Here is a 10,704-nt window from a genome sequence, read left to right on the forward strand (position 1 = left end):
AGTACCCACAAGTACCTACAAGCACCCACAAGTATATACAAGCACCCACAAGTACCTACAAGCACCCACAAGTACCTACAAGCACCCACAAGTACCTACAAGCACCCACAAGTACCTACAAGCACCCACAAGTACCTACAAGCACCCACAAGTACCTACAAGCACCCACAAGTACCTAAAAACACCCACAAGCACCCACAAGAACCCTCAAGTACCCACAAGTACCTAAAAACACCCACAAGTACCTAAAAACACCCACAAGTACCCACAAGAACCCACAAGTACCTACAAGCACCCACAAGTACCTACAAGCACCCACAAGTACCTACAAGTACCCACAAGCATTCACCAGTACTCACAAGCACCCACAAGCACCTACAAGCACCCGGGCAAAGCACCTACCCAAAAGTACCCTCAAGTACCTACAAGCACCCACAATTACCTACAAGCATCCACAAGTACCTAAAAACACCCACAAGCACCCACAAGAACCCTCAAGTACCCACAAGTACCTAAAAACACCCACAAGTACCCACAAGAACCCACAAGTACCTACAAGAACCCACAAGTACCTACAAGTACCCACAAGCATTCACAAGTACTCACAAGCACCTACAAGCACCCGGGCAAAGCACCTACCCAAAAGTACCCACAAGTACCTACAAGCACCCACAAGTACCCACAAGTACCTACAAGCACCCACAAGCAGTTACCAGTACCCACAAGCACCCACAAGCACCTACAAGTACCCACAAGCACCTACAAGCACCCGGGAAAAGCACCTACCCAAAAGTACCCACAAGTACCTACAAACACCCACAAGTACCCACAAGTAACTGCAAGCATCCACAAGTACCCACAAGTACCTACAAGCACCCACAAGTACCCACAAGTACCTACTAGTACCCACAAGTACCTACAAGCACCCACAAGTACCTACAAGCACCCACAAGTACCCACAAGCACCCACAAGTACCTACAAGCACCCACAAGTACCTACTAGCACCCACAAGTACCTACTAGCACCCACAAGTACCTACTAGCACCCACAAGTACCTTCAAGCACCCACAAGTACTACAAGCACCCACAAGTACTACAAGCACCCACAAGTACCTACAAGCACCCACAAGTACCTACAAATACTTACAAGTACCTACAAATACCCAAAATACCTACAAGCACCCACAAGTACCCATAAGTACCTACAAGCACCCACAAATACCCACAATACCTACAAGCACCCACAAATACCCACAATACCTACAAGCACCCACAAGTACCTACAAGCACCCACAAGTATATACAAGCACCCACAAGTATATACAAGCACCCACAAGTACCTACAAGCACCCACAAGTACCTACAAGCACCCACAAGTACCCACAAGTACTCGGGGCAAGCACCCACAAGTACCCGGGGCAAGCCCCCACAAGTACCCGGGGCAAGCCCCCACAAGTACCCGGGGCAAGCACCCACATGTACCCGGGGCAAGCACAAGTACCTACAAGCACCCACAAGTACCCACAAGTACCTACAAGCACCTACAAGTACCTACAAGCACCTACAAGTACTAACAAGTACCTACAAGCACCCACAAGCACCCACAAGTACCTACAAGCACCCACAAGTACCTACAATCACTCACAAGTACCCACAAGTACCTACATTCACCCACAAGTACCTACAAGTACCCACAAGTACCTACAAACATCCACAAGCACCTACAAGCACCCACAAGTACCCACAAGAACCCACAAGTACCTACAAGTACCCACAAGCATTCACAAGTACCCAAAAGCAGTTACAAGTACCCACAAGTACCCACAAGCACCTACAAGTACTCACAAGCACCCACAAGCACCTAGAAGCACCCGGGCAAAGCACCTACCCAAAAGTACCCACAAGTACCTACAAGCACCCACAAGTACCCACAAGTACCTACAAGCACCCATAAGCAGTTACAAGTACCCACAAGCACCCACAAGCACCTACAAGTACCCACAAGCACTTACAAGCACCCGGGAAAAGCACCTACCCAAAAGTACCCACAAGTACGTACAAGCACCCACAAGTAACTACAAGCATCCACAAGTACCTACAAGTACTCGGGGCAAGCACCCACAAGTACCCGGGGCAAGCCCCCACAAGTACCCGGGGCAAGCCCCCACAAGTACCCGGGGCAAGCACCCACATGTACCCGGGGCAAGCACAAGTACCTACAAGCACCCACAAGTACCCACAAGTACCTACAAGCACCTACAAGTACCTACAAGCACCTACAAGTACTAACAAGTACCTACAAGCACCCACAAGCACCCACAAGTACCTACAAGCACCCACAAGTACCTACAATCACTCACAAGTACCCACAAGTACCTACATTCACCCACAAGTACCTACAAGTACCCACAAGTACCTACAAACATCCACAAGCACCTACAAGCACCCACAAGTACCCACAAGAACCCACAAGTACCTACAAGTACCCACAAGCATTCACAAGTACCCACAAGCAGTTACAAGTACCCACAAGTACCCACAAGCACCTACAAGTACTCACAAGCACCCACAAGCACCTAGAAGCACCCGGGCAAAGCACCTACCCAAAAGTACCCACAAGTACCTACAAGCACCCACAAGTACCCACAAGTACCTACAAGCACCTACAAGTACCCACAAGCACTTACAAGCACCCGGGAAAAGCACCTACCCAAAAGTACCCACAAGTACGTACAAGCACCCACAAGTAACTACAAGCATCCACAAGTACCCACAAGTACCTACAAGCACCCACAAGTACCTACTAGTACCCACAAGTACCTACAAGCACCCACAAGTACCTACAAGCACCCACAAGTACCTACAAGCACCCACAAGTACCTACTAGCACCCACAAGTACCTACTAGCACCCACAAGTACCTTCAAGCACCCACAAGTACTACAAGCACCCACAAGTACCTACAAGCACCCACAAGTACCTACAAATACCCAAAATACCTACAAATACCCAAAATACCTACAAATACCCAAAATACCTACAAGCACCCACAAGTACCCATAAGTACCTACAAGCACCCACAAATACCCACAATACCTACAAGCACCCACAAGTACCCACAAGTACCTACAAGCACCCACAAGTATATACAAGCACCCACAAGTACCTACAAGCACCCACAAGTACCTACAAGCACCCACAAGTACCTACAAGCACCCACAAGTACCTACAAGCACCCACAAGTACCTACAAGCACCCACAAGTACCTACAAGTACTCGGGGCAAGCACCCACAAGTACCCGGGGCAAGCCCCCACAAGTACCCGGGGCAAGCCCCCACAAGTACCCGGGGCAAGCACCCACATGTACCCGGGGCAAGCACAAGTACCTACAAGCACCCACAAGTACCCACAAGCACCTACAAGGTAATCAAGTTTAAATAGCTTTAACCTAAGCAGAGAAAAGATAAAATGTCCATTAAGCTAGCTATTTGTTCTAAGAATTTGACTATAACCGCGGTAAAACGATCAAACTCCAAGAGTGGCTTCATACACTACATAACTCATGCTAAAAAGTCGCAGGTTCCATAGTTTCAGGGTAAACCACGTAAGTCGGAGCATGTAATTAAAACTATGAAAAACAGTACTTAAACTTAATTTTTCTTGATGAAAAAAAATAGGCGCCAACTATGGATATGGGGCTTTCATTTAAGACCGTTTTCAAATCTATCTGACGTATAGTTATTTTTGTAAGGGTATGGACAAAATTTGTAACTTTGGAAAATTTCCCATGTTATTTCTATGGGAAATTTCCAGTTTTTCGTCAAAATCTGTGATTAATTTTATGGAAATGAAAACCACCCTTAGCAACTTTATTTTTTATAAAATAAACTAATTAATGGATATCTTTGAAATTTTAACCACATATTAAGGGTCCGAATTGTAGTTCAGTGGATTTTTTTCGAACCAAATAGTACAATACAAAAAAAACTACATCCAAACAAAAAACCCTCCTTATACATTAAGAGCAGCATGAAGTCTTATCTTACCTGTTCTCGTCCATGCCAAGGAGATTGCAAAAGGTGATAGACGTCAATGGTAAAATGGCTTCGCTAATTGAAGTTTAACGCGACTTGACACAAAGGCATTGATGTATAATTTCAATTAACATAAAATAAACCAAAGAAATACCAGTGACACATCTCGAAGCTATTTTAATTTCTCACATTTGCCTTGACATTTATTTAATACAGATAAATGTATCGAAGACTTTTCTTTATTATTATTACGTTTTTATTCAATTACGTTTTATTAATTGTATTTAATTTAATATTTCGTCATCTTTCCATTGACGTCTATCACCTTTTGCAATCTCCTTGGCATGGACGCAAACAGTTCTTCGGAATAATTTGGCATTTCTCCTATTTCGTCCCACGTAGCCCGCACCATGTCCCATAGCTGATCGGGATCGTTTGGAGTAATATCCATAGCGGCCACACCTTTTTTCATTTCCGCCCATACGTTTTCAATGGGTGACATATCTGGTGAACAAGTTGGCCATTGTAAAAATTCCAATTCAGGATGCTGATCAGAAAAGTATGCCATCGTTGCGCGTGAAGTATGTATCCTGGAATTATCTTGCTGGAACGTAAAGAGGCCATCCGGAAAATAATGGTCTTGGACATGAGGGAAAAAACTATGCTCTATGATATCTATATATTTTGCAGAGTTCAGATGTCCATCAATGCGAGTCAAACTCCCAAGTCCTTCGGAAGTTATGTATCCCCAAACGGGAACCGAAAAGCGGTCACTCATTTTCTGCGAATTAACGTTTTGCGGTTCATATCTGCAACCTCTTTCCCTCCAAACCCGACACTGATGATCAAGACTCGAGCAAAAGGTAGACTCATCACTTATGACTACTTGATTCCATTCATTACCCCAATGTTGATACGTTTGCGCAAAATGAAGACGTTGACGCTCATGTTCAGGCTTAAGGAAAGGTTTGTTGGCAGCAATACGACTTCGTAGACCGGACATACGAATACTTCTTCTTATGGTTTGTTCTGATGCTTCCAAGTCCAGGAGAACCTTAATAGGACGACTCGTGACTTGAGGATTGTTGAACACAATAGCTGAAATGATTTCATCATCTTGCTGGGTAGTCACTCTTGGCGCCCCTTCTCGTGGTTTATCAGTTAAACGTCCATCTTCAGCATGAGCGGCTATCCAATATCGAACAGTTGGTTGAGAACAATTAAGTAGATCAGCTATTTGTGGGACACTTCGACCGGTTTCATGCAGCGCGATCAACCTCGCTCGATCTTGGCTACTTAGACGTGGCATTATGAATGTTATATCACTTTCATCAGCTGTAGCTTTTATAGTAAGCCTGGCAATAGTAAAAACAACCGCTGTTTAATAACCTTTGGAGTTGCATCATTTGCACCTTAAACCTTTTTTATTTATTATAAAAAAACGTCTTGGTTTGGACCAAGGCCGAAAAAACAAACGATATGTGTGAGGTTTATCATTTGACTGAAGTTTCAGATATTGCAATTGTTTTAGTTATTTTTATCCATTTAATCCTTAATCAGTATTAAATTCAATCAACTGATTTTACTGTTAATCGATCCATTCCCTCTAAATTAATTGAAAAAATTACATATCTACGCTTTTTCAAGAACAATTACATTTTCCGAAAACATTTTATCATGAAATTAATTATTTTGAAGGGAGTACGTATTGAGGTGTCAATATAGAATATTTGAAATATTCTACTGACTTTCTTAAAAGAGCAGGTGAACTTTGACATAATTCGAAAGGAAAATGTAAATATTTAATAGTGGATTCCAAACAAGGGTGTTGCACTAATTTATACATTTAATTTCGTATAACGAAATGCTACATTTCTATTGTCGCCTCTATGAAGAAAAGATTGCACTGCAATTTCCCTCTCCGTGCTTTAGAATTTCTTGGTCATGATTCAGTCTTCATTTGAAACGTCACCACCCCTTTCTACATTGTTGGCGCTACTTGTACACCGGTTACGTATTACGTGTAATCCTTTTAGTACGCATAAAGACCATTTCGGAAAACACACAGGGGCGAGGCCACCATTGGGGTATTCTCCCTCACACCAAGGGTCACCGCCAGACTGTGCCAAAGTTCACTACAGGCAAGAGGCTAGTCAAATCTCACTGCCTATAGCGGTGCTTCTAGGCAAGAGAGAGAGAAGACCTCAATGGTGGTATCACCCCTGTGTTTTAATTATCTGTATGTAATTTCCAAAATGGTCCACTCACTTACAAATGTACACCGATTACACTGAGTTATCGGTCCTTCAGGCGCTAGCGAGTGTCAGGCCACAACCGTAATCATTCATGTACACGAATGTTTTATAGTTTTAGGTTATTAATGTTGGCGGGCAAGTCCGGAGAGTCATGTACCGTTCACTAATGTGAAAAGGTCTCGAACTATATGATAATATTGGCTGAGTGTGTTGCGACGGCTCAGATGACCCATACACTGGAACCACTGGTGATCGTAAAACTGTATATATTGGGAATATGAAGGAATGGGGGGGGGAGTTACATCAAAAGCGCATACATTAAAATAAAATAATAAATTTTTTGTGTGCTACAGAGTGCCACCTACTCAAAGAAACCACACACGATAAACGTTGATGCTTTGTCTTATGAGGAAGACATTAGTTTATAAATAAGTTTGAGCAAAATAAGTTATTTATCATAATTTCTTGAACATCAGTCTTCTCAGAAACTTACTACAGATTTAAACTTTTTTGCTGCAAACTTCAAAATTTGTCAAGCCAGCCTTAATTAAAACTATGACCGTCAATGTGCTTTCAAGTTAGTAATCATCGACACGAAATCCCTTCAAAATAATTAATTTCATGATAAAATGTTTTCGGAAAATGTAATTGTTCTTGAAAAAGCGTAGATATGTAATTTTTTCAATTAATTTAGAGGGAATGGATCGATTAACAGTAAAATCAGTTGATTGAATTTAATACTGATTAAGGATTAAATGGATAAAAATAACTAAAACAATTGCAATATCTGAAACTTCAGTCAAATGATAAACCTCACACATATCGTTTGTTTTTTCGGCCTTGGTCCAAACCAAGACGTTTTTTTATAATATCTGTCACTTCAGTCTTAATGTAATTAAAATTTGAATAATTTTATTTTTGCTTTACCGTCAAACATTTGGGGTTGATCTATTTCTAATTGCTTAAAGAAGTACTTAATTATCGTTAATTACATTTAACTTATATCCAATAACATTGATTTTGATATCCATATAATGTTGTACCATAAGTCTATTATGGGGACCTTACATAATAGACTTATGGTTGTACATTATTTATGAAAGAAGTTTAAAAACGACGGTATTTGAAATATGGAAGAAAAATATTTGTTTCGTAACACTGTATACACATACAGTATTGTCGAGATCAGACCAACAGCATTGAATGTTGCCAGATTAAATTGTTGCTGGTGATTTTACGAACTATGTTAATGATATATTAAAATTTAAATGGAAAAGTTACATTTTGACACATTCCTAACCCTAAAATTTTGTATTTGGAGCCTATTAAATGCATTATAGTGATAATGTAATTAATTTTAGTGTTAAATAGGAAAACGTTTAGGCTGAAAGAACTCGCGTAGTTTAATCTTATTTTCTTATTTCAGTTAAAGGTTATCTATAGTTACCCAAAAAACCTGTTGTTTTCGATTAATTTCACGTTAAATATGGTTATTAAGTTGAAATTAACGGCTTATCTTCTTTTATTAGTGTTATTGCAGTTTATTATACGAGTTTGAATAAGAAATTCTCCTAAATTGCAAACTTTAGAGGAGTGCCTGTTTGACTCTTGCGGAACAATCACTATTTTGCCCCAAAACTTTTAAATATCGCGCCTTTTCAATGGCTCTCTTTTAAAAATGGGAAAAATGCTTTTAAATGACAATTTAATTAATCGTAAGAATTCAACAGGAAAATGGAGGCTGGGTGAAAGATAAGTGTAGTTTTAATTTTAATTTGTTAGTCTAATTATAAGGTATCTATGAATTTACCCAAAACATTCGTGTTTTGGGCTAATTTCACATTAATTATACTTAAGTTTAATTTAACGGCTTATCTTGTTTATCTAGCGTGGATTTCGTTTATAAAACAAGTTTCAATAAAATATTAACTTTAATTGCAATCACCCTAAAATTTTAATGTATGCGCTTCTGATGTATTTTAACGATCATTTAAATTAATTTGAAAGTGAAATAGGAAACTACTGTGGCTGTACGAAAAACTTGTGATGTTTTAATCTTAATTTGAGCGTGGTTCTCGTGAGAGTGGATTAAGCTTAAAATTTATTTGAATTTTTTACCCTAATTGCAATGTTTAGTGCAGTTTAATATTTTTTCCGCAAATTCATTTTTTAACCCAAAACTTTTGAATTTCGCGGCAATTATTGTACTTTAAAATAGTTTAAATTAACTTAAGTGTCAAATAGAAAATATTCGACTTTACCAATGGCTCGGGTAGTTTTAATCAAAATTAATGAGTTTATTTAAAAGTTATTTGAGCCTTTATCCAAAAAATGTATATTTTGGTTTAATTTCACGTTAATTATGTTTAATTAACGTAGGACTGTTTTGGCACTATACATTTAGTGTTATAAAATGAGTTTAAATGTATACTTCACCTTAATTGCAATTTTTAGTGGAGTTTTAGATTCTCATTTTACCCTAAAGTTTTGAATTTCGCGCCTATTAAGGTACTTTGGAGATAATTTAAATTAGCTTATGTGTGGGGCTTTACCAACAGCTTGGGTAGATACAATCTTAATCAAGAACATCATTTAAGAGTTATCTGAGTTTTCATCCAAAAAAATGTATATTTTAGTTTAATTTTACCTTAATTACAGTTAATTACGTTGAAATTAACTTGTCGTCAGTGCTCATTAAGCTTATAAAATGCCTTTTAAAAAATAATTCACCTTAACTCTAATGTTTAGAGGAGTTTTTGATTATTTCCAACAAATTGCGTTAAATTTTTATCATATCCTGAGCTAGGTTTGTGGTAACATAAAGATTATCTATACAATATGTTAATGAATGATGTTATTCTATAGTTTAGCTTTAATATCAGTAATTAAATCAAATACCTTTACAATTCATAGCAATTTAAACCAATAAACAAACGGCAATGTGGACTGTGGAAATAGAAAACAACGTAACCCTCCGTTTCTAACGTGGTTAGGTTGAGAGAATCTGGGTTGTAAACATGAAAATTATTTGACTAATTAAATTATATAACGACACTGTCCTCCTGGATTAACCAGCACAACTGTTTCTTATGAATTAAACAATCCACTGTTAGTAACAAGTAGTTTATAAAATGATAACGTAACATCACTGTATGACTGATTCAATAGGATCAAAATTGTTTTAACGAATAATCTGGTCCTCTACATTGGTTTAGTTTCAGGAATTATACCACACACATTGACAATTAGTAGCATTTTAGTGAGATTAACAAATAATGAAACCGTTTATACCAGTCCTCAAATGAGAATGTTGACTTAACAGCGCTAACATTAACACCACTCTTTTAACTGCCGAAGGGAAAACAAATTGGAAATTTTGTCATCTTTCCTGTAATATTTTGAAGTCGAATTCTTCACAGGGTGAAAACACTACCGTTGATTTCTAAACCATAATAATTTGGATATATATGCCATTTTTTACTGTCATAGATACAGTATTAAGTTACAAGAAGCGTAAAACCTTGGCCCTAGGGTTGGGATTTGTAGCATGAATCGAAGCAGACTACGTATTTTGTAATTCCAAACAGAGCTGGAAATTAGCTTTCTAATAATCTTTAAAAGGAAAGACACTATAAACACTATATAACATAGAGTAACTAAAATACAACTTAAGCCTTGGCCGTAAAGAACGTCGAAAAGCTTACTTTAAATGATATAAAAACCTCTATTAACTGTAATTATTTACCTGAATTACTTTTCTAGACGAAAATTCGACCTGATAACGACGTATTTCTTATTAAGGGTGCTACAGTTAATTAGAAAATACATATAAAGGTGCTCAAGCTCGGACGAAATACAAAAGTAATTTGCTGGAGTCTACTGCTAAGAAATTAGGAAAATCAGCAAGAAAGCCAACATTTACAATTAGTCAACGTAACTTGTTAGCACCCACAAACCTAGGACCTTCTAGTTGTCAACGAGAACGAAATGAAGAAAATAGGTTTAAGCGCGCTATAAGGTTAGGCTGACATCTGACCCAAAAGTAATTTTTTGACTTACTATCTTAATTAGTTAAATTACAAAAATTAGAATTCATTAATTAAAAATCGAAACCCGTAAGTTTCCCGTTTAATAAATGCTTGTTAATTTAGAAGTATTCCGAAAACTAACTTCGCTATACTTTTTCCGTATGGCCTATGACCATTTCGTTAAAAAAACGAAAATTTTTTAATGCTTTTTCTATGGGACGCTAACCCTAAAAGGTGTGACTTTTTCTTTAACATTACGGAAGGGTGTCATGTCATATCTACAAGGGCCTACCGGCCCTGTAGAATATAATCTAGTGGGAATAGTTATAAGAAAACGATACTAAAGCGTGTAGCGCCCTAGATGTTCCGTAATTTAATTTCGTTAA

At 38.5% G+C, this 10,704-nt stretch overlaps 2 long non-coding RNA genes across 3 annotated transcripts; one reads left to right on the forward strand and one right to left on the reverse strand.

The window, feature by feature from the left end:
- Positions 1-5,815: 5,815 nt before the first annotated feature.
- On the reverse strand, positions 5,816-10,170 carry LOC149676439 (uncharacterized). Of its 2 annotated transcripts, none has more exons than XR_016366701.1 (2): positions 10,036-10,170; positions 5,816-9,879 (listed from the first exon to the last, which is right to left on the reverse strand). It is a non-coding gene; the product is annotated as an uncharacterized LOC149676439 (long non-coding RNA). The 2 variants fall into 2 exon arrangements; XR_016366700.1 differs by having other exon boundaries at positions 5,816-9,902; positions 10,036-10,165.
- Positions 9,898-10,189, forward strand: LOC149676440 (uncharacterized). Its single transcript, XR_016366702.1, has 2 exons — positions 9,898-10,023; positions 10,092-10,189. It is a non-coding gene; the product is annotated as an uncharacterized LOC149676440 (long non-coding RNA).
- Positions 10,190-10,704: the final 515 nt, after the last annotated feature.

This window comes from Phalangium opilio, unplaced genomic scaffold (assembly GCF_054372755.1).
Source record: "Phalangium opilio isolate 3A_F unplaced genomic scaffold, DU_Popi_V2 ptg000046l_1, whole genome shotgun sequence".
Taxonomy (NCBI): domain Eukaryota; kingdom Metazoa; phylum Arthropoda; class Arachnida; order Opiliones; family Phalangiidae; genus Phalangium; species Phalangium opilio.